A 25,782-nucleotide genomic window follows, 5' to 3' on the forward strand; every position below is an offset into this window, starting at 1 on the left:
GGAGAAGGAGGCCCATGCTACCCGTAAACTTACGTTTTTTTAAACTTGAAATACAAGGGGAGATTTTCCTGGATCTGCACTAAAGTGCGCTGGATCAGGCAAATCACATTCGGACAAACTCGCCCGCTAAACGCGGTGCGGACCGTGTATTGCAGACCCCAGGATTCACTCAGTACCTCATTCTAATGGAATAAGACTCCACACTTGTAAAATTAGTTTTTCAGGGCCAAAGAGGTTGCTTGGCAGTAATTATCACTTGTCACATTGTTAAAAACTCACTTACTTCTGAATGCACCAGCCCTAACTTTATTTGCCGTCTTTAGTGTGGATCTACTGGGCAATTACCCCAAGTCCACGCCATTGCATTCATTTCAGTGCGGAGTCTCTCGGCGCCGACTGCAACAGTGAAGGTGTAGGGTATCTCTGACAGCAACTTCTGGATTTCCACGTTTAAATGCGCACGTGCGGACGCCAGAAATTGCTGTCAGATTTACCCCGTTATAACGGTGAGCGCTGTTAGCCTCGCCATTATTCTTATTGCAAAATCCGGCCCATTGTCTTTTCCGCCCCAGCAACAGAAAGGAAATGCAAACTGGGGCAAAGTGCAAGTTTTTGGCGACATGATCACCTTTGTTATACTATGAACCAGGACACAACATTATGAACAGAGTGTTGAGTGAAAACAGGATGACAAAATAAATGGCAGGAAGTTGAAAAATGGAACCTAAAATGCAATAAAGAACAATAAATTATGGATGAAATGTGTTACCCAATAGTACATTTATAGAATTTTTAACAATCCCTCTCGTGCATCGTAATTCCTTATGTGATAAGTAAGGAACTCCAGTCTGACCAGTGGAATTCAATTAAAATGAACCATGAAAAAGTCTTCCGACATCCTTCAGTTTTACTCTATTGACACTTTCACTATGCCTGTCAAAACCTGGTCTCCAGACTTTGTTGAGTGCTGCTTTCCTTTGCTTTGGCTCATTTAGTGTTCCAGTTCAGTGATACTCTGCGTTCCAATTGAATAGCTTAATTCCCTGGTTCCCTGGGTTTTGTGCCACAATTATGACAGAATTTACATAAAAGTTCAGACATTTCAAAATAAAGTTAATTAGATTTAGTTAACACCATCAGTAATAGATTGAACAGATGATAAATCTGAAACAATATGGACCACAGCACTAATTGCACAGTGCTTTATTTTTATCAAGAGTAAATAAATAGTGTCAAATTAAGGTTTGCCTGACCGGGGATCCAGAACTTGTATCAGACACAAAAAAAACTGCTAATGCTGCATTTTACTGAAGAAGCCTTGGATAGAGTAAAAAGTACAATAAGGAATGTGGTACGTGCCGAAAATATACAGCAAATCAGTCAGGAGAAGATTGTTTTTAACTTCAGGGTGAGTCTCTTGACATTCCCCATAAATGCTAACCTTTCCCTTTCAGATGTTTACTGATTTGCAATGCATTTACCACATTTTCTTTCTATTTCAATTTGAAATGGTGATCAGCCAAGACTGATGGGGAAACGCCTCTTGCCCTACCTGGGAAGCATTCCTAAGTTTTCTTCACATTAATCTGAGACTGCACGTAGAACAAAAGATCTGGTTCATGGAATTCATCGCTGATGGATGAACAGCAAAAGACCGCCTCTGTGGGGCGTGAACCCCGAATGAAACTGGTTGTCCATATGTTTGAGTGCAGATCTGGGGCAGGACACCCAAATGGCCTACTTAGTTTTGACCTAAAAATCAGATTTTAATGAAAAACTCTCTCTTGTAATATGGTTATAATATGATATCATGCAGTAAGAGACCAAGTGCAGCTCCCTAGGACTAGAGACAGAAATATATTTAGGAAACTATGGCCATTTGTTGCAATGCTTTTCCCACCTACATTGAGACTATAATTCGATAAGAAAAGAATGAACTTGCATCTATGTGGCATCTTTTACATCCTCAGGCCATCATCACAAGGTGACTCACAGCCGATGAAGTTCTTTTGAAGTGAAGTCACCGTTGCAACATAGGAAAATATCCAACTCGGTAAATCATTCCCCCCCCAATTTTTCAACGGCAAATGTTTATAATCTAAATTATCAGTATTCCACCATAATGTTTTAAAATTCAGTCAGGTTGAATGACTGACATAAAACCAGAAAATGCTAGAAGCACTCAGCAGGCCAGGCAGCATCTGTAGAGAGAGAAACAGACATTTCAGGTCGGTGACCCTTTGTCAGAACTGGAAAAAGGTTAGAGATGTAACAGATTTCAAGCAAGTGTGGGGCAGGGAAAGGGAGGAGGGGAGGAAAGAACAAAATGCAAGGTCTGTGATGGGATGGAAGGCAGGAGAGATTAAAAGACAAAAGGGATGATGGTACAAGGCAAAAGGAGACGGTAATGACTGAATGACAGGAATGACTGACAGTTGCTCATAGCTGCTTGACGAAACACTCACATGATGCTTTAACCTGCAAGAGAGTCCTGCTGCACTGTGCCACCAGCAGTGGAGAGTGGAGGCCAGCATGAACTCCCTCATGGAACATCAGTAAGTTTCCAACTTGAATGAATTTCAGAACAAATAAGTCAGGAATGTAACTGAACCATAATAATGCACTCTACCTGTACTGTACTGGGAAATGAGGGCCAGCAAGGCCTATTCAAGGACTCTAACTGTAGAGTGATTCTTCAAACTGACCTATGCAGCTTCAATTCCTGGGTACAGTACAGGTAGTCATCCAGTACTACTTAAAGGGAAGCTAAAGTTAGGAGAGTACTTTTTGTTCAACCTACTCTCTCTTCACAAAGAATAATATAGTACTCTTAGCAGATAGTTCCACGATTTATGAAAGATATTAATTTTACTACCACTTTGGAGATTCTTGAGTAGAGACTCCCACCCTCTTAGGTCACCCCAGTGGTGTCAGTTAACGGCAATGCCCGCAATGTGCCCCAGAGTAGCTACATTTCAAACAGCAAGATGCAGCAACAGATCCACTCCACTAAAAGCTAACCGTCATTTTGCTGTGCAGAAACAATGGAACATTAGTTAGTGGGGGCTGCTTTCAGTGCAAAGTACCTCCTCTTACAATTTGAAGGGTCACATTTGGGATTACTGAGATTTCCTCCTAACAGCATGATTGGCAATTTGTTGAACAAGAGTCAATAAGAACATAAGAACATAAGAAATAGGAGCAGGAGTAGGCCAATCGGCCCCTCGAGCCTGCTCCGCCATTCAATAAGATCATGGCTGATCTGATCCTAACCGTCAATCCACTATCACCGAACCATCTCCTGAATCTAACAGAATTAGACACACGAAATAGGAGCAGGATCAGGCTACACGGCCCCTGGGCCCGCTCCGCTACCCACAGGGCCATGACCGATCCGAACCTAGACTCATGTCCAAATTCCTGCCCGCTCCCCGTAACCCTTAATTCCCTTTACTTCTAAGAAACTGTCTATTTCTGTTTTAAATTTATGTAATGATGTAGCTTCTACAGCTTTTTGGGGCAGCATATTCCATGGACCTACCACCCTCTGAGTGAAGTAGTTCCTCCTCATCTCAGTTTTGAAAGAGCAGCCCCTTATTCTAAGACTGTGCCCCCTAGTTCTAGTTTCACCCATCATCGGGAACATCTTCCCCGCATCCACCCGATCCAACCACTTCACAATCTTATATGTTTCAATAAGATCGCCTCTCATTCTTCTGAACTCCAATGAGTAGAGTCCCAATCTACTCAACCTCTCCTCATATGTCCATCCCCTCATCCCCGGGATTAACCGAGTGAACCTTCTTTGTACTGACACGAGAGCAAGTATGTCCTTTCTTAAGTATGGACACCAAAACTGTACGCAGTATTCCAGGTGCGGTCTCACCAATACCTTGTACAACTGAAGCAATACCTCCCTATTTTTATATTCTATCCCCCTAGCAATGAAAGCCAACATTCCATTGGCCTTCTTAATCACTTGCTGCACCTGCATACTAACCTTTTGAGTTTTGTGCACCAGGACCCCCAGATCCCTTTGTAATTCAGTACTTTCCAGTTTCTTGCCATTAAGATAATAACTTGCTCTACGATTTTTCCTGCCAAAGTGCATAACCTCACACTTTCCAGTATTGTATTCCATCTGCCAAATCTCTGCCCACTTACTTAGCCTGTCTATGTCCCCTTGCAGGTTTTTTATGTCCTCCTCACTCACTACTTTCCCTCCCATCTTAGTATCATCTGCAAACTTTGATATGTTACACTCGATCCCCTCCTCCAAATCGTTAATATAGATTGTAAAGAGTTGGGGACCCAGCACTGACCCCTGCGGAACACCACTAGTTACTGATTGCCAGCCTGAGAATGAACCATTTATCCCAACTCTCTGCCTTCTGTTAGATAGCCAATCCTCTATCCATGCCGGAATATTACCCCCAATCCCGTGATTTTTTATCTTAAGCAATAATCTTTTGTGTGGCACCTTGTCAAATGCCTTTTGGAAGTCTAAATACACTACGTCCACTGGTTCCCCTTTATCCACCCTATATGTTACTTCCTCAAAGAACTCCAGCAAATTTGTCAAACATGACTTCCCCTTCATAAAACCATGCTGACTTTGTCCTATTAAATTATGATTATCCAAATGTCCTGTTACTGTCTCCTTAATAATGGACTCCAAAATTTTACCTACCACAGATGTTAGGCTAACCGGTCTATAGTTTCCAGCCTTCTGTCTACTGCCCTTTTTAAATAAGGGTGTTACATTAGCAGTTTTCCAGTCTGCCGGGACCTTTGCCAAGTCCAGGGAGTTTTGGAAAATTATTACCAATGCATCCACAATCCCTACCGCCACTTCCCTCAAGACCCTAGGATACAATGGGAAATAACTTAACACATTGGGAGTGAACAGGAAGTGGTTTTGTACATTAGAATTCTAATCACTGGGAACTGGTTAGTTACACAGGGGGTAAGATTTCATCTTTGGCGGGGGCCCAAAAAGGGTGGTAGCAAATCGACCACCATTATATACCTCCCCCAGCTTCAGGCCGAGTGTATAATGGGCGGCCAATCCGCTACCACCCACTTTGCACCCCCGAAGTAGAATTTCACCCCCATTGAATTTCTATACAATGAAAGAAAAAGACTTGCATTTATATAGCACCTTTCATGACCACCGGATGTCTCAAAGCGCTTTAGAGCCAATGAAGTACTTTTGAATTGGAGTCACTGTTGTAATGTGGGAAACGCGGCAGCCAATTTGCGCACAGCAAGCTCCCACAAACAGCAATGTGATAATGACCAGATAATCTGTTTTTGTTATGTTGGTTGAGGGATAATTATTGGCCAGGACGCCGGGGATAACTCCCCTGCTCTTCTTTGAAATAGTGCCATGGGATCTTTTACGTCCACCTGAGAGAGCAGACAGGGCCTCGGTTTAACGTCTCATCTGAAAGACGGCACCTCAGACAGTGCAGCACTCCCTCAGCACTGCACTGGAGTGTCAGCCTAGCTTTATGTGCTCAAGTCCCTGGAGTGGGACTTGAACCCACAACCTTCTGACTCAAATGGGAGCAAACATGAAGCGCTTTTGACTATTGGAATTCAATAAAATTCAATCCAATTCAATAAATGCAACAGTTCGGCTCACTGGAGCTCTGCTCTTGGAATGATTAGCAATTGGCTTCATAAATTGGAATTCTGAGCTTGGATCAGACCTACATTTGCAGCTGATTGTACTTTTTTTGTCTTCTGGCCAACTGTCGAGATGATAAATAGGTTACATAAATAAAACTTCACAAATGTTTTTTTTTACTGCACCTCAGCTTCTCTCATGAAATTGCTCTGAGTTGATGTATATTCAGATGTTGGAGACAGGAAGTCATATACAACACTGGAGGCTAATTGGCATGTGACTAACATTTTCCAACGCGAAGGAAAACGAGAAGTAAAACCTAATGGAAAACAATGTGGCTTAATTGATTATATTTGTGAACAATGCTCAGTCAGGCACAGAAAATTAAAACTACTCCAAAATGTACTGGAATTAAAATGCACAAGCATATGGCAATCAAACATTTCTTTTATTTAAAAGGGTCACTAAAAAGAGAATCGCACCTTCTGTGGCACTTTCAAAAGCCAAAATGAATGACAATTAAGTTTAAAAGCTTTTACACTTTTGTGTCTCTTTGAAGATAGAGAAAACATCAGTTGCTGCTGGATAAATGAAGGAATGAGGAGGGCAGAGTAACTGACAATGCATGGGAGTAAACAAACACCAATAGCTGCAATAATGGGTTACTTGGGTTTATAAATAGACAAATAGAATATAAAAGCAAAGAGATCACGCTCGAACTTTATAAATCACTGGTTGGGCCTCACCTGGAGTGTTGTGGACAATTGCGGGCACCACATTTCGGGAAAGATGTAAAGACATTAGAAACAGTACAGAGGAGGTTTACCAGGATGTTACCAGGGATGAGGGACTTCAGTTATGAGGAGAGGTTGGAAAGTTAGGACTGTTCTCCTTGGAACAGAGAAGGTTCAGAGGTGACCTAATAGAGGTATTCAAGATGATGAGAGGTTTTGATAGAGTAAAGAGAGAAAAATTATTCCCTCTGGCGAGTGAATCAATAACCATTGATCATAGATTTAAAATATTTGGCAAAAGATCTAGAGGGGAGATTAGGAGAATTATTTTCACTCAGAGAGTTGTCGAGATCTGGAACGCTCTACCTGAAAAGATGGTGGAAGCCGATTCCATAAATAATTTTAAAAGGGAGTTGGACAGGTACCTGAGGATGAGCAACTTACAGGGTTACGGACAAAACGAGGGGATGTGGGACTAAACATGACTGCTCTTTCAAAGAGTCAACACAGGCACGATGGGCCATATAGCCTCCTTCTGTGCTGTAATTTCTATGATACTATGATTAACCAAGGTGCATCAATAATGTTCTTCAAATTGGAGCACAGAGATCTTGGAAGGTTGTAGGGCCCCCCCAAAAAATACATTTAGTTGAAAGAAAAATGCTAAATTTAACTATATTTCTTTTTAACCACTTATTTTAAGGGCCTCAGATGTTAAGGATTGCTCTTTGAAGGAAAATCTTACTGTTCCTAAAACACAGGAGTTTCTAAGCTTAAAAATGTTCAATTTTGCAGATATAAATTATTTTGTTTTGTATGCGCTAAATATCTGTCCTCTGCATCAGGATGAATGTGGCCATTAGAAGCTTCCTGTGCTCATTATCTTACAAAAAGTGCAAAGGGCTGCCAGCTGGGAGATGATCACAGCAATATTTTATATTCTGTCTGCACTTGATTCAGGATCTAATATTCCCTGTTATTTTCATACACCAGAGTGCTACAAAAGTGATACACGCCTAAAGCATTCGATTATTAAAAGATTCGGTTAATTAATTTGGGGAACTCATAGAATCATATAATCTTACAGCACGGAAGGAAGCCATTCGGCCCATCATGCCTGTGCTGGCTCTTTCAAAGAGCCGTCTCATTTAGTTCCGCACACCTGCTTTTTCACCATAATCCTGCAAATGATTCTTCTCCAAGATCTGTCCCATTGCCTTTAGAAAGTTCCTATGGAATCTGATTCCACCACCCTTCCAGATCTTAACAGCCCTCTGTGAAAAAAATTCTCATTTCCCTGCTGGTTCTTTTGCCAATTATTTTAAACCTCTGGTTACCGACCTACTTGCCAGAGGATACAGTTTCTCCCTACTTGCTCTATCAAAATCCCTCATAACTGAATATCTACATTAGGTTTCCCCTTAACCTTCTCTAAGGAGTACAATCCCAGCTTCTCCAATCTTTTCACGTAATTGTAGTCCCTCATCCCTGGCATCACTCTGGTAAACCTCCTCAGTACCCTCTCCAAGGCTTAGACATTCTTCCTAATTGTACACAATACTGCAGCTGAAGTCTAATCAGAGATTTGTAAAGGTTTAGCATGACTTCCTTGTTTTTACATTCAATGCCCGTATTTACAAAGCTACGTATCCCATACACTTTCTTAACCGCCTTATCAACTTGCCCTGCCACTTTCAAAGATATGTGAATGTGCACCCCCAGGTCCCTCTGCTCGTGCACCCCCTCATAATTGTACCATTTATATTATACTGCCTCTCCATGTTGTTTCTCTCAAAGTGCATCACTGCACACTTACCTGCATTAAATTGCATCTGACATGTGTTTGCCCATTTCACTGGTCTGTCTATGTCCTCCTGAAGTCTAATTTCCCTGCTAGTTCCTTTGCCAATTATTTTAAATCTCTGGTTACCAACCTCCTTGCTAGAGGAAACAGTTTCTCCCTACTTGCTCTATCAAAATCCCTCATAACTCTGAATATCTCTATTAGGTTTCCCCTTAACCTTCTCTAAGGAGTACAATCCCAGCTTCTCCAATCTTTCCACGTAATTGTAGTCCCTCATCCTTGGCATCATTCTGGTAAACCTCCTCAGTATGCTCTCCAAGGCCCCTCCTATCCTGCTCACTAATTACTAATTGCTGAACGAACGATGTTTGTGGTTCATTCCGCTTACAGCTGCCCAAAGACATTTTGTGGACTTTTACGCAGCAACTTACGGTCACCGGGAGTCTGAAACAGCGCGGCACCCTCTACGGGAGATCTGAGGCCTGTGTGAACAGGGCAAGCAAGGGTGTGTCTATTCAACCAATCAATTGAAGAATCCTTACTGAGGCATGCAGAGTCTAAAATAGGAAGTGTAAGTAAGAATATTTAATTCAATGTAAAATCATGTACAGAAAGCGAAATAAAGAGAGAAAGAAAGATGGTATTGAGAGAGAGAGCAAAGAGACAGAAAGAAAACGTAAAGAAAATTCTTATATTTTAATTTTAAAATTTTATAAAATCGCCAATAATAATTAAAACCTGAAGGAATGAGACTCCATATTTGTAAAAGAAAGATTTTTTAGTCCCAGAGAGGTTGTTTGGCAGTAATTTAGACTTATCACACCATTAAAAATTCACTTACACTTGAATTGACAGCCCTAACTTTTTCTGGCATGTTTAGTGGGTATCTACTGGGTAAGTATCACAAATTCACTGCCCTCATGTGTTTAAATGCCAAATCTCTCGCCGAGGAACTGGTGTAGCAAATCGGACAACGACTTCCTGATTTCCGCGTTTAACTGCGCATGTCTGAATGCCGGAGGTTGCTGTCTGATTTACACCCTAATAATGATGAACGCTGATCGCCTCATCGTTGTTATTACCGCAAATTCCGGATCTGTGTTGCCAAGTTTTGCATCATCCACAAACCTCAAAATTGTGCTCCCTATACCCAAGTCCAGGTCATTTATATATAACAAGAAAAGCAATGGTCCTAATTCCGACCCTTGGGGGACCCCACTGCATACTTCTTCCAGTCAGAAAAACTTCCGTTCACCACTACTCTCTGCCTCCTATCCCTTCGCCAATTGCATACCTAAGTTACCACCGTCCCTTTAATATCTTGTGCTTCTATTATCTGAATTAGTCTGTTATGAGGCACTTTATCAAATGCCTTTTGAAAATCCATGGGGGAAAAGTTGGGCTACTTCCACCACCCGTTAGTGCCGGAATCTTGGAAAAAAATCGCGGCCGCTGCTTTAATGCCAGCCTCTGGCGCGGAACTCGGTGGCCGCCATTTTGATGAGGGCCATAGGCATGCCTTTAGCAGCGCTGGCCCTGGACATGCAAATATGGAGAGCATGACATCAGTCGGCATGCAACGCTGACTTAACGCCACGCTCTGCGAACTTGGACCTTTGCGCTGAGTTTAGCGCTGGGTCCTAAGCTCGCTCTGAAAAACGAGTGTGCAGCAGACTGATACTGTCAGTACTTCTTAAAGGGACACACACATCTTTCAGGTAAGTTTGCATTTAAGCTTCTGGACTGGATTTTTTTTTTATTGAAGTAGTGGCTTGGTGCAATACATGTTAAAAGTTTTTTTAAAGTGTGCAGGGACTGCATGGAGTGTTGCTGGATGCTTACAAGGCCTCGGATGGTAAAGGAAGGCATCTGAGAAAACAGAAAATGCTGGAAATACTCAGCAAGTCAGGTAGCATCAGTGGAGAGAGAAACAGAGTTCATGTCTCAGGTCGAGGTGCTGCCTGACCTGCTGAGTATTGCCAGCATTTTATGCTTTTATTTCAGATTTATAACATTCGCTCGCAGAGGGAAGAGGAAAATGCAGAAGAAAGCATGCAACCCAGGCAGCCCCCTTCTGGCCGGGATATCTGGGATGGAATCATCCGCCTGCGGTACCAGTGACCACAACCCCAATTCTCCTTTCAACATTTATCTCACACCTTATATTCCCTCTGTTACTGACCATCACAGCATCCTCTTGACAATAATGCTGAAATAAAAGCCACCACAAAGCAAACTTTCCAATCCAACTTTATACATCTATCCATCCAATATGAGATCAAGAAATCACCTAATCACCCTTATGCATTTCCTTAGTGACTGTCCTGTGTGTGCCTTTGCCCCAATGGCTGCAGCATGGCTGGTGGAAGGCTGCTGACTCTCAGTGGGGGAAGACTGCAAATGGCCTTGCTGGTCGATCTTGAGGAGCTGGTGGCGTGAAATTAAGTGGCAGCATTTCTTCTTCACTTTCCTCTCCCTCTTCTTGGTCAACTACTGGCTGGGCAGGCTGCATTTCTTGGGTATGTGAAATGAGGAAGGCACAAGAGTGGAGTTGTGGTGAGGGGAGAGGAGGAAAGCAAGAGGTGCATGCCAGAAGGAGGATATAACATAAGGATACCAGCATCTTGTATCCTTCTAGCCTCGATGCTGGCCAAGGGCTCGGCCATGCCCCTGCCAAGAATGGCCAGCACCGTCTCCCCCAAGGGGGTGAGGTGAAGCTAGGAATGGGAGATATGACTCGTGTTTGGTACAGATTGTTGGTAGGTGAGTCGTGCATTGAGAAGTGTGAGAGGCTGGTGGTGAAATTGGTAGGAGATGGCTTTTGAAGATGCATTCACTGCCCTTGACCACTGGTCTGAGGTCATGCAGCTTCTTTGGGCACTGGAGCTAGGTCATGGGGTGACACTGCTGGCAGTGACGGCCTCGGTGATCTGGTCCCACATCGTTCTATCTATGGGCCTCCTGGCCCCTGTGGGTAGAGGACCTCTTTTGCAGTGTTGACCCCCTGCACAAAGCTGGAGTGCTGTGTGCGAGACCCTGGGTGCCCCTTCCCTGGCTTGCTGAGCCATTTGTGTTGGCGCTGAAGCACTTTTCCCATTTTTTTAAGGTGCGGAAGGCAATTCAGCTTTAAGAGCTGAAGTCTACCATTTGGGAATTGTTTGTAATGTTAATTTTTTTCAGAAGGCAGGTGAGCTCCAAGGGCTAAAAACTGCCTATTTTTAAGTAGTTTTAATTTTTTAATTTTAGAAGGCAGTTCCTCTTTAAGGAACCACAATGCTTTCTAAAACGACAGCCTTGCTTTGAGAGAAGGCTGTTCTTGCTGCAATGACGCTACGGCCTCGCTACACTGGGCCTCCTATTGAGACTACCGCCACAAAAACTGGCCTTGCACTGCGCTAACATTAATTAGGAAGCAGCACCAATATACCGGTGCTGCCAGCGCCATTTATTTCAGCGGCCGTTAACTGCCACCCGCAGTGTATTTTCCAGCGCTCTCAAATTTCTCGGCCTATATACACAACATCTACTGTACTACCTTCATCAACACTCTCTGTTACTTCATTAAAGAACTCAATCAAGTTAGTCAGATACGATATACTTTTAACAAATCCATGTTGGCTGTCCCTTATTAACACATGCTTCTCTAAGCAAGAATTAATTTTGCCCCTGACAATGGTCTCTAGTAGCTTGCCATTCGTTACCAGGTTTATCCTTCTCCAATTTTTTGAACAGGGGTGTAACAGTTGCAATCCTCCAGTCCTATGGCACCACTCCCATATCCGAGGAGGATTGAAAGATTGTCGTCAGAGCTCGGCTATCTCCACCCTTGCTTCCCTCAGTAACCTAGGAAGCATCCCACCTAGACCGGGTGAATTGTTAACTTTGAGTGATGCCACCCTATTTAGTACCTTCTTGCTATCTATTTTTATCCAATCCAATATTTCTACTTCCCCCATCTCTACTGCAACATTAATTTCATCTCCTTCTTATGCCAAGTACCTATCCAGTACCTCAGTCATGTCTTCTGCTGCCATAAGAAGATTTCCTTTATCATCCCTATTCGGCCCCACCATTTCTTTAACTTTCCTTTCTTTAACTTTCCTTTTACTTTATATATGTTTATAAAAGATTTTTGGATTCCCATTTATGTTACCTGCTAATCTTTTCTCATACTCTCTCTTTGTCCTTATATCCATTTTCAATTTCCCCCCTGCTCTCTCTATTCTGTTTGGAGTTTTCTACTGTAATCTGTACCTGACATGTATCATAAACCCCCTTTTTCTGTTTTATTTTAATCTCTATTGCCTTTGTCATGCAGGGAGCTCTAGCTTTGGATGCCCCATCTTTCCTCCTTATGGAAATATGCATGGTTTGTACCCGAACTATCTCCGCCTTGAAGGCCTGCTGTTGCTCATTTACTGTTTTCCTGGCTAATTTTTGTTTCCACTCTACCTGTGCTAGATCCCTTTTTCAAATCACTGAAATTGGCTCCCTTCCAGTTAGGTCTTTTCACCTCTGATTTTTCTTTGTCCCTTTCCATAACTACTTTAAACCTAATTATATTATGATCACTATTACCCAGATGTTCTACCACTGTAGCATGCTACATATGCCCTATTTCATTCCCCAGAACTAGATCCAACACTGCTTCATTCCTCGTTGGGCTAAAAAGATACTGATTGAGAAAGTTGTCCTGTACACATTTTTCTTCACCCTCCTTGCCCTTTATTCTGTTCCCTCCTCCCAGTCTATATTCATTATCTGAGGAGTTACGAATGGAACTGAACACTCTGCAATCATCAGCGAACATCCCCACTGCTGACCTTATGATGGAGGGAAGGTCATTGATGAAGCAGCTGAAGATTGTTGGGCATGGGACACTGCCCTGAGGAACTCCTGCAGCAATGTCCTGGGGCTGTGATGATTGACCTTCAATCACCACAACCATCTTCCTTTGTGCTAGTATGACTCCAGCCAGTGGAGAGTTTTACCCGATTCCCATTGACTTCAGTTTTACTAGGCCTTCTTGATGCCACACTCGGTCAAATGCTGCTTTGATGTCAAGGGCAGTCACTCTCACCTCACCTCTGGAATTCAGCTCTTTTGTCCATGTTTGGATCAAGGCTGTAATGAGGTCTGGAGCTGAATGGTCCTGGCAGAACCCAAATTGAGCATCAGTGAGCAGGTTATTGGTGAGTAAGTGCCACTCGATAGCACTGTCAACAACACCTTCCATCACTTTGCTGATGATTGAGAGTAGACTGATGGGGCAGTAATTGGTTGCATTGGATTTGTCCTGCTTTTTGTGGACAGGACATACCTAGGCAGTTTTCCACATTGTCGGATAGATGCCAGTGTTGTAGCTGTACTGGAACAGCTTGGCTAGAGACGCGGCTAGTTGTAGAGCACAAGTCGTCAGCACGTTGTCGGGGCCCATAGCCTTTGCTGTATTCAGTGCGCTCAGCCATTTCTTGATATCATGTGGAGTGAATTGAATTTGCTGTGATGGTGGGGACCTCAGGAGGGGGCCAATATGGATCATCCATTCGGCACTTCAGGCTGAAGATGGTTGCAAACGCTTCAGCCTTGTCTTTTGCACTCGCGTGCTGGGCTCCGCCATCACTGAGGATATTCATGGAGCCTCCTCATTCATGACTGGATGTGGCAGGACTGCAGAGCTTTGATGTGATTCGTTGATTGTGGGATCGCTTAGCTCTGTCTATAGCATGCTGCTTCTACTGTGTAGTATGCAAGTAGTCCTGTGTTGCAGCTTCCCCAGATTGACACCTCATTTTTAGGTACGCCTGGTGCTGCTCCTGGCATGCTCTTCTGCACTCTTCATTGAACCAGGGTTGGTCCCCTGGCTTGATGGTAATGGTAGAGTGAGGGATATGCCAGGCCATGATGTTATAGATTATGGTGGAATACAATTCTGCTGATGTTGATGGCCCACAGCGCCTCATGGATGCCTAGTTTTGAGCTGCTAGCTCTGTTCTGAATCTATCCGATTTAGTACGGTGGTAATGCCACACAACATGATGGAGGGTGTCCTCAGTGTGAAGACGGGACTTCGCCTCCATGAGGAGTGTGCGGTGGTCACTGCTACCAATGTTGTTATGACAGATGCATCTGCGACAGGTAGATTGGTGAGGGTGAGGTCAACTAGGTTTTTCCCTCACGTTGGTTCTCTCACCATCTGTCACAGACCCAGATTGGCAGCTATGTCCTTCAGGACTCGGCCAGCTTGGTCAGTATTGGTGCTACCGAGCCACTCTTGGTGATGGACATTGAAGTCCCCCATCCAGAGCACATTCTGTGCCCTTGCTACTCTCAGTGCTTCTTCCAAGTGGTGTTCAACATGGAGGAGGCACGGATTCATCAGCTGAGGGAGGGTGGTAGGTGGTAATCAGCAGGTGGTTTCCTTGCCCACGCTTGACCTGAAGCCATGAGACTTCATGGGGTCTGGAGTCAATGTTGATGACTCCCAGGGCCACTCCCGCCCAACTGTATACCACTGTGCCGCCACCTCTGATGGGTCTGTCCTGCCGGTGGGACAGGACATGCCCAAGAATGGTGATGGAGGCGTTTGGGACATTGGTTGAAAGGTATGATTCTGAGAGTATGACTTTGTCAGGCTGTTGCTTGACTAGTCTGTGGGACAGCGCTCCCAATTTTGGCACAAGTCCCCAGATGTTAGTGAGGAGGACTTTGCATGGTCAACTGGGTTGGATGTGCCATTGTCATGTCAGAAGTTGGTGCCTAGGTCGATGCTGGGTGGTCCGTCCAGTTTTATTCTTATTACTGTTTTTCGAGTGGTTTGTTACAACCGAGTGGCTTGCTAGGCAATTTCAAAGGGCAGTTAAGAGTGAACCACATTGCTGAGAGTCTGGAGTCACATATAGACCATACCAGGTAAGGACGGCAGATTTCCTTCCCTAAAGGACATTTCAGAGCACCAGTGGAAAGTGCAGGACAACCACGCTTGCACATGTACAGTTGCTTGAAAATTAGTGCAACCTTAATTTTCTGGCTGCAGGCTTTAAGATAACTGGGAGGTAACACTGTCACTCCCACTTCTAATTGGAGGAGTGGCACTGCTGCCTTCAGAGGTAGCTCAAAGCCATTTCCTGGTGAGATTCTTATCAGCGCTGCTTTGTTTGTGTTACAGCATTATCATCACCATCGGGTCTGGTGTCAATAGCAGCTGCAATATTTGCCTGTGCACTACAACAGTAAAGACTCCAGTTCTGAGGTGCTGTCAACCTGATGCACATATATGAGGCATCTCAGCAATTCATTGGCAGGTGTCTCAGTGGGTATCTGATCTAAGGCACTGAGAAACTCCAACTTGTAGCCAGTGCCTTCTGGGAACCATGGGAGATAACGATAGTTACTGGCAATAACAGTGCAGGAACCATTAAATGTGATTTAACAGCATTAATGGACTATGCATGCACTGCCTTGTCAAACTGAGGAAAGGACAGGCGACTGACACGTGTCGTCAGTTTGGCAGTATCATCGCTTACATTACCTTGTGAAGGGAAATGGCAATAGAGACATGAAAATAGCTCTGCTAATGGAAAGCCACTGAAACAGTATATTAGAGCTTCCATTTATACAAAATTCATCAATGTTGTTTTTGTGCCTGTACGAGGGAAAGGGAGAGGAACAATGTGGAGTGGGTCAAAATTATTCCAAATTCTCATTAATAACTCCAGGAAACATTGTTTTGTCTCCATTCAAACTTGGAGGATAGGCTCATTACACAAAGAAGATCATGGCCAAGAGTTTCTGCTTTGGGCGATCTGGGCACAAATTGCGCTCAAAATTGCACTAATTTTGCCAAGTGCATTATTTTGCTCGGGCTTCCGCTCAAACTCATTGGCACATCACCGAACGTAAAATCTTCCATGAACCAGCGCAATCGGGCATACTTAGAATGTAATTAAAAAATATTCTGCAATAAAAAATATTCCTCGATATATTGAAGAGCGGTAACTTGGTGCAGTTTGATTAATACAGCTGAAAATGGGTTTATCACAAAAAATAAGCATTTTTAATCGGAGTGTCTCGTCCACCACCTGAGAATAACCTGATATTAAATAACTAAAAATGACCTGAAGAAACTATACAGAACCATTTATTAGTTCCATCGGTGTACAGTAGTAAGTTTCTTGGTAAATTAATAAAAAATTAAAAGCTTTTATAAAGGTGCCTATTCGTGGCCCTTAATTTTCAGAGCCTCTTCGGGCAAATGGGCGCAATTCGTGGAAACTCACCCTGGTGATTAATTCGATCTGGAGACATGGTCAGGTTTAGAAACATAGAAGATAGGAGCAGGAGTAGGCCATTCGGCCCCTTGAGCCTGTTCCGCCATTTAATGAAATCATGGCTGATCATCCAGTACCCTGTCCCTGCTTTCTCCCCATATCCCTTGATCCCTTTAGCCTTAAGAAATATATCTAACTCCTTCTTGAATATATTTAATGAATTGGCCTCAACTGTCTTCTGTGGTAGAGAATTCCACAGGTTCACCACTCTCTGGGTGAAGAAATTCCTCCTCATCTCTGTCCTAAATGGCTTACCCCTTATCTTTAGGCTGTGACCCCTGGTCCTGGACTCCCCCACCATGGGGAACATCCTTCCTGCATCTAGTCTGTCTAGTCCTGTTAGAATTTTATAAGTTTCAATGAGATCCCCTCTCATTCTTCTAAACTCTAGCGAATATAAGTCTAATCGACCCAATCTCTCCTCATGTCATTCCTGCCATCCGAGGTATCAGTCTGGTGAATCTTCGCTGCACTCTCTCCATGGCAAGAACATCCTTCCTCAGATAAGGTGACCAAAACTGCACACAATACTCAAGGTGTGGTCTCACCATGGCCCTGTACAACTGCAGCAAGACATCCTTGCTCCTGTACTCGAATCCTCTCGCTATGAATGCCAACATACCATTTGCCTTCTTAACCGCCTGCTGCACCTGCATGCTTACCTTCAGCGACTGGTGCACAAGGACACCCAGGTCTCGTTGCACTTTCCCTTTTCCTAATCTATTGCCATTCAGATAATCTGTCTTCCTGTTTTTGCCACCGAAGTGGATAACCTCGCATTTATCCACATTATACTGCATTTGCCATGCATCTGCCCAATCACCCAACCTGTCCAAATCATACTGGAGTTTCTCTGCATCCTCCTCACAGCACACACGCCCACCCAGCTTTGTGTCGTCTGCAAACTTGGAGATATTACATCTAGTTCCCTCGTCTAGATCATTAATATATATTGTGAATAGCTGGGGTCCTAGGACCGATCCCTGCGGTACCCCACTAGTCACTGCCTGCCACTCGGAAAAAGACCCGTTTATCCCAACTCTTTGCTTCCTGTCTGCCAACCAGTTCTCTATCCAAGTCAGTACCTTACCCCCAATCCCATGTGCTTTAACTTTGCACCCTAGTCTCTTATGTGGGCGGGGCTGGCTTCCAGCACAACAACTTTAAACTAGCCAAACAAAAACCTCACAGAAACTCAGTCTGCGCTGCAGGTAATTTGCACTTGAAATTTCTCGATCTTTTGCGCTAGTTTGGCTGATTCTGGGGGAACACTTAGTGGAAACTCCAGGCCAATGTATTAAACTATACGAATTTGATTTAATTGCACCTCAAATTGGGTTAATTCAAATATATACATTTTGTTGCAATTCAAATACCGTAAGTCACACTTTTACAAAATTTCAAGATTCTATATGTTGTAAAAAAAAGGAAAATGTTGCCTGATTTGCATATGTAAATCACATCAATTGAAAATCAAGTTTTTCTATATAGGTTCTAGGGATAATAGCAGAAAACAACTAAGTTAGGATAACTTAACATGAGTAGAAAGCATCATGAAGTAACGAGTATACAGAGTACAGCATGTGTTATAATTAGAGAGAGATTAGGTACAGACTGGCCTAGAACCGTGACCATGCAGTGCCCGCTTAGCAGGTTCGAAATTACCTCCTAAGCCTCCCAAATGGCAGGCAGGAATGCACGCCCATTACGAGCCGGGAGTGCGCCACCCTCCATATTGGTGTAGGCAACAAAAAAAAGTGCCGTTCAGGACACGCGTCTGAAACAGGCATTAGACCCTTTGCATATTGAAATAAAGGGCCTAAAACCAGCATGAATCTGTGATATTGGGTTGCCTGCATTCAGGAAAACCATGTCTACATGCAGCCTAACAAAATTGTCCTTAAAGGGACCGCTGTAAACATAGCATCCGACACAATCTTCCTCCTCCCTGCATCCTCACCAGACTCATCACACTGTCTCGGACTTAAACTTATTCTACCCCTAAATTTCAAGTCTGAGTGGGGTGAGGGGAGAGGGCAAATATTATTTTTAAAAAACACCTAAAGTGAAGGAAAAAGTGGCTCCTGGATACAATCTCACAACTGTTTGTGAATCACGTACACAACCACAATGACTACCTCTGTGCAAGCATTTGCATAAATGGCGTTTGAGACGCTGGACATGATCCACCCCTGTCCCCAGTCTCCGAACTCCATTCAATCCGTTACCACCAAAAATCTCAGGATAATGCTGCTCTAGATGAATGTGGAAATCAGCAGGAAACATTAAAAGAACACTGACAGCAAACTCTGCAGTGAATGAGCTAACAAATGCAAAACGTTTTGCCAACCACTACTTAGGAAACCACTTTAAAAATGGACTGAATTTGGTAACATGCTGTTAAGCTGGCTTTTATATATATGGAAAAATACTGGCATGCCTTTTTGCAAAATTATATCTTGCTCAGAACATCATTCTGCAACCAGTAGTAATGATACAGCCCAGCAGAAGGTTAGTACAAAACGTTCCTACTCACTGCAGATCAATTAGTAAAATGGACCATTTTCTCTAATGGCTTAAACTCGGATCCACAATCGTTAGCTTTTCCTTTCTCTAGACTTCTTTCGCATTCAATTCTATTGGAGGCATTGGAAAAAATGTTATGTAACATTAAATGACAACAGACCAAGATTAAGGCAAGCATAGGCCATCAATTTATATCAACTGCTCGCAACATCTACCAGCACCCAGATTAGAAACACTGAACTCTTTTGAATTGTAGAATTCATCACAGCCAACGTTTCTCATATGTCAGGGAGTTAAACGGCTAACTGCAACTGGATACTTTTAAAGCAGATCTGCATTAAGGATAATTAAACAGTTTACCTTATTGTTACAGCTACTTTTGAGAGTTCTGCTCACTGAAGCCGTCGGCTGCCAAAAGGAAGTGTGCTGCTGATCACACCAATGAACATTTCCACTACATCCTGTACTGTTATATTCACTACATTGGTTACCACCTCTTTCGGAAATTCTACAATTATGACACGTGTATCTATTCTCAGTCATACATCGCCTCTCTAAAGTGCTCGATATACAGAAGTGACGGCTCGTCTAAGAATGTTGTGCAGTTATTTATTGATCTATCATTTCACTTCTTACAAACAAGTAGTATTGATTGCCAAATTTATTTTTAAACAAAAACCCCAAAATAAAATGATTTTTTTTTCTGAATAAATTACTGTAGAACATTTTGATTTCTAAGACAGATAGACAACATCTGGGCAAAGATTCCAAATTTCAGTGAGAAAACAACAACGTAATATTGACTTAAGGTTGAACAGAATGCAATACACGACAGCCTTTACTTAAATGGAGTAGATAAAAGAGTCAAGGAAGGTGCTGCTGTGCCCAAATCCAACTCAGGCGTACTTTACATTACAAACTTATAGCAGTATTCCTTTCACCCTAAATTCAAGTAAAGTGCTGCTATTGAAGCCAACAGTTGTTGGGAGTAAGATGAATTTCAGTTTTGGGCTTGAACAAAATACTCCCCATTATCTACAGAGCTCCCCAGTGGTAAATAAATGTATGGCATGAATTTTGTGGCTGCTTGCACATCTTGGCCACATACACGTGAAGGCGGCACTTTGTGTTCCCTCTGTGGGGTCCGCGCTAAAATAGGCCCTCAGTTACTTCTTTAAAAAAAAAGGAGCAATGCTGTAATCTGCAGGTAACATTTGGCTTGTGTGACTCAGACAAAATATGATTGGCATAGATTACAACAGCTGTTAAAATAGCGGACAGGAGGGGCGAGCACAGTGAGGCAGCAAGACAGCTGGCTTCATGATCTTTCAATAAACCAGAAAGCCAAACTTCTGCAAAAAGGTGAATGATTTTCCATTTCTTAATTTTTTTTTAAATTTCTAAAATACAGCAGTGTGTTTTTTAACAGCTAGGTAACCAGGTTAGGAAAAGAGCTCTTGTCATTTTTCTCCATTAGAAACAGTGGGCACACAAATGACTTGTAAAGGGATTGGTCATAAGAAATAAATACAATTATGTTGCATAGTATAATCACTAGAAAACACTCACCTTTCCAAGAGTTTAATAGTGAGGTACACCACAACCAATTGGAATTATCAGATGTTTAAAAAAAAAGTTAGTTCATTATTTTGTTCCCCAAAACTTGATTCATGTTTTTTTTTTAAAAATACTCATGGTAAGATTCTTCAGTGTTGCATAGAAACATAGAAGTTAGGAGCAGGAGTAGGCCATTCGGCCCCTCGAGCCTGCTCCGCCATTCAATGCGATCATGGCTGATCATCCAAATTCAGTACCCTGTCCCTGCTTTCTCCCCATATCCCTTGATCCCTTTAGCCTTAAGAAATATATCCAACTCCTTCTTGAATATATTTAATGAATTGGCCTCTACTGCCTTCTTTGGTAGAGAATTCCACAGGTTCACCACTCTCTGGGTGAAGAAATTCCTCCTCATTTCTGTCCTAAATGGCTTACCCCTTATCCTTAGACTGTGACCCCTGGTTCTGGGCTCCCCGACCATCGGGAACATCCTTCCTGTATCTAGTCTGCCCAGTCCTGTCAGAATTTTATAAGTTTCAATGAGATCCCCTTTCATTCTTCTAAACTCCAGCGAGTATAAGCCCAATTGACCCAATCTCTCCTCATACGTCATTCCTGCCATCCCAGGTATCAGCCTGGTGAATCTTCGCTGAACTCCTTCCATGGCAAGAACATCCTTCCTCAGATAAGGCAACCAAACTGCACACAATACTCAAGATGTGGTCTCACCAAGGCCCTGTACAACTGCAGCAAGACATCCTTGTTCCTGTACTCAAACCCTCTCGCTACGAAGGCCAACATACCAATTGCCTTCTTAACCGCCTGTTGCACCTGCATGTTTACCTTCAGCGACTGGTGCACAAGGACACCCAGGTCTCGTTGTACTTCCCCTTCTCCCAATCTATTGCCATTCAGATAATAATCTGCCTTCCTGTTTTTGACACCAAAGTGGATAACCTCGCATTTATCCACGTTATATTGCATCTGCCATGCTTCTGCCCAATCACCCAACCTGTCCAAATCATCCTGGAGTTTCTCGGCATCTTCCTCACAGCACACACGCCCACCCAGCTTTGTGTCGTCTGCAAACTTGGAGATATTACATCTAGTTCCCTTGTCTAGTTCATTAATATATATTGTGAATAGCTGGGGTCCAAGGACCGATCACTGCGGTACCCCACTAGTCACTGCCTGCCGTTTGGGACTTAAGATTACAGACATTTGCAGTCCTTTTGCAATCTGTACATGGCCCAAGTCAAAATATCATCGCCATTAATAACCAAGCAGACCATTTTCTTTATGTAGTCCTGTGATTTTATATTTGTCTTTTTTCGGAAGAACCATTCTATTAGTTGAATTGCAGAGTGCACTTGTGTTGCTACTGCTCTCTCCCTCTGAAGGCACTGAAATCACAAGTCCCCATGCAAATCTGCAAGGAAAGGTGCATTTTTCTTGATGTCCCTTCATTCGTCAATGACAGCACTTTCACAGATGCACTGAAATGGTTGTTGTTTACAACAGGAAGTATCCGGGCTGGCAGTACTGGTGGTTTGTACCAAAATGCAGCTGTAAAAGGCAGCCAAGAAGCTCCAGCTCTGCAGTGTTTAACAGCTATTGAGTTGGCTTGAGTTTCAATCTCAACATTTCACCTGAAATCTGGTGCTCTCCTAAGCATTTTTAAGTTTTAAAGATTAGAGGCCAGAATTAATTTTAGAAGCACCATTTCAAATGCTTTAGTGCTTGGCCTTTTTTTTGTAATTCACTGTCAAGAGCGAATTCCGTCTCAAGTTACACTGCAGGCATGAAGCAAGCCCAGTGCAAATCAGCCATGATCTAATTGAATGGCGGAGCAGGCCTGAATGGCCTATTCCTGTTCTTAATGTTCCTATAGCAGGTTTCAATCGTATGACAAAGTGTCCATGCTTCACCGATTTTATGTGCTGTTGTCCACAAAGGTGCATTAATCACTGAAGGCTAAAATATCCATTCTTCAAAAGGGTTCACATTCATTTATTTTTAATTCGACACACATGCTGACTTAATTTCTTGCTGGGCACACCATTGGACAATGAAGCCAATGTGTCTTGTGAGCACCTTTATACCAACCAAGATCTTTCGAACTTTTTACATGAAAATATCCAGAGTGTGTCTCTGGTGTTGATAGCGGTAACAGCAGCCTGCTGACGGAGGCCAGTTTTGAACGTCACATTGACACAGGGCACAGTACCATACAACATACTTGACATTCAGGAGACATAAGAACATAAGAAATAGGAGCAGGAGTAGGCCAATCGGCCCCTCGAGCCTGCTCCGCCATTCAATAAGATCATGGCTGATCTGATCCTAACTGCCAATCCACTATCACAGAACCATCTCCTGAATCTAACAGAATTAGACACATGAAATAGGAGCAGGATCAGGCTACACGGCCCCTGGGCCCGCTCCGCTACCCACAGGGCCATGACCGATCCGAACCGAGACTCATGTCCAAATTCCTGCCCGCTCCCCGTAACCCTTAATTCCCTTTACTTCTAGGAAACTGTCTATTTCTGTTCTAAATTTATGTAATGATGTAGCTTCTACAGCTTTTTGGGGCAGCATATTCCATGGACCTACCACCCTCTGAGTGAAGTAGTTCCTCCTCATCTCAGTTTTGAAAGAGCAGCCCCTTATTCTAAGACTATGCCCCCTAGTTCTAGTTTCACCCATCATCGGGAACATCTTCCCTGCATCCACCCGATAGACAGGATGGTGCAATAGCCATCCAAGTTCTCTCAAAGCTCCTTGCTGGGGCCCAATTCCTATTTCTTTGAAGAAAAGCAATGTCCATGGCTGCATGAAAGAACATGATTTTATGGCTCTTTGGCTGAACGACCAGCTCCCTCAAAAGCAAGCATGTTTCAGACTGTCTCGATCCCGCAGGAGACAAGTGTGGATTGAAGCATGCGATGTTCACTCCCTTCCTCCACCGTAGCTCAAGGTCATGAATTTACTTTTCCCCCAAAATGCAAGAGAGCAGCAAATGTGCAGGTTCACTGATATGGCAAGCGGCTGCAGAGTATTTTGGTCAGATTCCTGAGTTTCTTCTCATTTGTTGTGAGCCCTCTATTATTACCGCTGCCTCTACATGGTTGAGTGGCTGTTGTGCTTGCTGGATGGTATCAATCAAAAGCAGAATTCGAGCTCAGCTTTCAGTACTTTCGCTTCGCCTCAGATGGCTGATGACCCAAACCAGCTTTGGCGAGCCAGCCCAACTGAGCAAAGCCAAGACCTGGATTAGAGTTCAGCTTCCGGGCACCTCAATTTTATCCTCAAATACAATCAGACCAATCTTTGATTTCGGTGCAGCAGCTTCTCTTTCTTCAGATGAAATGAAGCCTAGTTAGGTAATTTTATACAAAAGCAAAATACTGCGGATGCTGGAAATCTGAAATAAAAACAGAAAATGCTGGAAATGCTCAGCAGGTCAGGCAGCATCTGTAGAGAGAGAAACAGAGTTAACATTTCAGGTCGGTTGTCCGACAAATGGTCATTGACCTGAAAGTTAACTCTGTTTCTCTTCCACAGATGCAGTCTGACCTGCTGAGTATTTCCAGTATTTCCTGTAGGTAATTTTATAGTTCATAATAGTTCTGAGGAGCACCACGCCCAATTTCGAGAATAGGTTCAGGGTTGTTTTTTTATGAGCAATACTAAGGTTATGTAAAATGTTTAATTTGTTGAATTGTAATGCAGTTAAGTAGGTTTTGTGTAATATGCTAAGTGAGCCTCAGCAGATTCTGGAGACAGGGACAGCAGTGGAGAGTCCTCGTCGGAGGGCGCAGGGCTCTGCCAGCTCAGCTCAGCTGCGCTGCATGTCGACCCTCTGCCTCTGGGTCCATCCGCAAGAGAAGAGGTGATGGATCTCCATGCACAGATGCAGGAGTCTCTGGTAGGTTTGGTCTCCAGGGTCGCTGCGAGTGTGGAGCGAATGGAGGAGTCCATAGCGACGATGAGCAGAGCCTTTGTGGAGTCATTGGCGCATGAACGCATCACCATGGAAAGGTTGGCAACCTCCATGGAGGAGATGACTCGCCAGGGTACGGAAAACATGGTGAGTGCTCATAAGAGAATGACATCTCTTGAGGAGTGTTGGCTATCTGTTGAACAGAGAAACCAGATCTTCATGGAAGTCCTTCTGAGCAGGACTGCTAGTACAGAAACGGGTCCCCATGGCCCCCTAAAGCGCAGCAAGGTGCTCTCAAGCCACTTCCAAGCGCTGGCCCCTTCTGGCCTGTGCAGCTTCAGGTAAGTGAGCAGCAGCCTAGTGCTCCTGTTGCTGATCCTGGTTCTGCTGCTGCTGCCGCCTCTGCTGCTGGAGATCCTCTAATGGCAAGAAGGGAAGGAAAAAAAGGCGTCCCATGCTTCTCGTAGATGCCTCCGCTGAGGAAGCGCTGAGTGAGGGTGGCGAGAGGGGCTTCCCAGGAGATCGCATTGGAGAAGTGTGTGAGGCGCCAAGCTTCCACAGCTGTGCCTAAGCCTTGAAGAAGTAGCCCCAAACCTGCAACAACAAGGTCCTTCAACATACAAGTGCTGTCCCTTTAAATCGCAGCTTCTCCGTTTGACCTGCAGCTGACAGCAAGCAAGCCGGCAAGCTTCACGCCAGGTTTCATCAGCGGGGTTTCCGCAGGCATGTTTGATGTGGGGAAAGCCCCAAAATCGCAACGGCCCCTTAAAATCTACTTAAACAAGGTAATAATTGGTGATTTGTGTTCCGACGGCCAGTCCCGCCAGCAGCGGCCGGGACTGAAGCAGGTCGCGGAGAAACCGCGGTCTAAAAGTCGGACGGGGTGGGGAATCAGGCGGGGGGGAGTCGCGACCCGCTTTTTCGGCGATTTCGCCCCCCGGCCGCCTGGAAAGCCGCCCGACGGCTGGCAGAAAATCGGGGCCATAGAGTCATAATGGCACAGGAGGAGGTCATTCAGCCCATCGAGTCCATGTCGGCTCTCTGTAGAGCAATCCAGTCAGTCCCACTCCCCCGCTCTATCTCCGTAGCCCTGCAAGTTTATTTCCCTCAAGTGCCTATCCAGTCTCCCCTTGAAAACATCGAGGGTCTCCGTTTCCATCGACAGCTAGTTCCAGGTCCTCACCACTCACTGTGTAAAAAAGGTTTTCCTCACGTCCCCCCACTATTTCTTGCCTAAAACCTTAAATCGGTGT

General features: G+C 43.9%; 1 protein-coding gene across 23 annotated transcripts in view; it reads right to left on the reverse strand.

The window, feature by feature from the left end:
- Nucleotides 1-25,782, reverse strand: part of LOC147109520 (alpha-(1,6)-fucosyltransferase) — a 993,309-nt gene that overhangs the window by 296,755 nt on the left and 670,772 nt on the right. The window contains exon 1 of one of the 23 annotated variants that reach the window (XM_086003548.1): nt 19,037-20,354. The exons of 21 other annotated variants lie outside the window; for them this stretch is intronic. The gene's annotated coding sequence lies outside the window, so the exon portion shown is untranslated. Of the gene's footprint in view, nt 1-8,601; nt 8,703-19,036; nt 20,355-25,782 lie in introns of those variants that run through there. One more of the 23 variants, XM_086003551.1, reaches the window with a different exon arrangement.

Source organism: Somniosus microcephalus, chromosome 12 (genome assembly GCF_052327205.1).
Source record: "Somniosus microcephalus isolate GS21.2 chromosome 12, FLI_Smic_1.0, whole genome shotgun sequence".
NCBI classification, from domain to species: domain Eukaryota; kingdom Metazoa; phylum Chordata; class Chondrichthyes; order Squaliformes; family Somniosidae; genus Somniosus; species Somniosus microcephalus.